The sequence below is a fragment of the Lactuca serriola genome, chromosome 2 (genome assembly GCF_051521515.1).
Source record: "Lactuca serriola cultivar US96UC23 chromosome 2, Lser_US96UC23_V15, whole genome shotgun sequence".
Classification (NCBI taxonomy): Eukaryota; Viridiplantae; Streptophyta; class Magnoliopsida; order Asterales; family Asteraceae; genus Lactuca; species Lactuca serriola.
This window is the reverse complement of record NC_136409.1, coordinates 132,603,801-132,605,915: the sequence shown is the minus strand read 5'-3', so window position 1 is coordinate 132,605,915 and position 2,115 is coordinate 132,603,801. Positions and strand designations below refer to the sequence as shown.

Genomic DNA, 2,115 nt, shown 5'->3' with positions numbered 1-2,115 from the left:
CAAACCCCACAAAAAGGCACACCACCAAATTCCTCAAGGACCAACACTCCAAAAATACATTACCTTTTTATTAATTTACATTCATTACTTTTCTATTTTCTCAATAGTCAATATATAGCAATTACAAATCTACAACCACTTTACAACTTACCATATCATGCACACAAAACAAAGTTTCAAATAAAGAAAATGTAATCAAAATTAACAAAACAAATAACGAAAACTTATAATAAAAGATTCATTGATTAATTGTAAAAATATATAACATTTAAATTCATCATCATACATGATACAACATGTCAACAATGACAATTTGCCTTAACTTTCTCCATCTTTCCATTTCCATCTTTCCTTTTTTTCCTTTTTCCTTTTTTTTATTCTCATCCAGCGAAATTTACAAATTCATATTTCATCCATCCATCCACGTATGCTTCCAAAATTATATCTTTATATTAAAAATTGAAAGTGTGAATCGTGAAAAAAGAAACACAACCTAAAACGACGTCGTTCATCATGACATCATCATCAATCATCTTCTCCACTTCCCACTTCACACATTCACACTGCATCTGGTCGACAACTGGTACTTAATTCCGGTGCCGACGACAATCCCCGGAATCGCCGAATTCAACTTGTTCCCGAACGGAATATACGCCGGACAACTAACGTGAATATGATACCTCCCGGAGATAAACCTCCCAACTCTCCATCTAACCCTTCCGTTGATCTTAATAATCAACGATATCTGACCATTGGATTGATCCTGAGTCAACGACGCGCCGTTGTACGGCGCCACCGGGACGTTGGTTCCGTACACAAACGGCGACCAGACGTTGTTGTCTTTGTGGCCCTGGTACACCGGCTGGATGGCGGTGAAGTAAGTGATTTGCTGGTTTTTGTAAGACGCGAAGACGTCGAGTTTATCGTAGTAAACTCCGATTCTGTCGTTGGGGTTATGGGAGGAGATGGTGACCTGAAAGTTGGAGGAGAGGAGGATAGGGGCGGAGACGTTGAAGGAGTAGATGGTGGCGTCTTGGAGAGTGAATCTGGGTTTTCGGGGTTGAAGGATTGCCCATGTGATGAGGAAAGTGAGGAGGACGAGGAAGGCGAGGATGAGGAATCCGGCGAAGAGTTTCCGGAAGAGTTTTTTGCTCTTGTTTTTGTGGTGGGTGCACTCTTTGACGGACATGGTGACGGCTGTCGGTGGTGGTGGACGGTGGTCGCTTTTTCAGCAATCGTCGTCCACTGGTGTGGACAGGAGAGTGTTTTTGAGTAGGGAAATGTAGAAAGTTCAAGGGAGTGATAAGGTTTTATGGAGTTCAGTGTGGGGTGTTAGGTTGTACGTACAAGTAGATAATGCAAGTGGAGAATGCAATGTATCATATTCATATATTCCTTTATGATTTTCTTTTTGATGTCTTTTCAATGTTGTATTCTCAAAATTATTATTATTATTATTATTTTGGTTCTTTTGCTATAAAGAGGAAATAGTTAGAGAATTTTTTTTAAACGGTAGAAATTAACTAAAAAAAGAAATTACAAGGTCAAAAGACGTCATAGTTAGAATTTTCAGTACTCCTATCTAGCTAAAATTACAAATTTTAGATTTATTTATAATCCAAAAATACGAAAAAGAAACTATGTCGTCAAAAATCGCAGACGTTTTAGGCTTGACCGTCTTAAAAACCAAATTATTTTGATAATTCCAAATCACCGAAAAAACAATAATAACAACCGCATCAAAACCTTTCTTTTGACCAGCCGAAAAAGATGAGTCTGCCCAAGTGATCTAAGAGTAAATCATAGAAGAATTAGGACAAACGATATCTCACCACCTACTAATAAGGAACCACACAATGTGCAACTTTGGGCAAGAAATAAAAAGATGGTTGGACGACTCCACTACTGACCTCACAGATAGAATACAAAATAGAATTCAGCTCTAAACCACGTTGTGAAAGGAAAAGACGAGTGGGTATACGATTCAACTTAATCCACCAAAGCAACACATTTTATTTATTTGGAACAAAAAAATTACATCGAGTGGCATATATAGAATTCGGGAGAGACGTATTATCAAGAAAAGATCTCGCGGAAGAAACCGTAGAAGTATCA

The 2,115-nt window shown here is 38.0% G+C and overlaps 1 pseudogene across 1 annotated transcript; it reads right to left on the bottom strand.

The window, feature by feature from the left end:
• Positions 1–214: 214 nt before the first annotated feature.
• Positions 215–1,303, bottom strand: LOC145086808 (NDR1/HIN1-like protein 1 pseudogene; annotated as a pseudogene). Its single transcript, XR_013700636.1, has one exon. The product of XR_013700636.1 is annotated as an NDR1/HIN1-like protein 1 pseudogene (transcript).
• Positions 1,304–2,115: the final 812 nt, after the last annotated feature.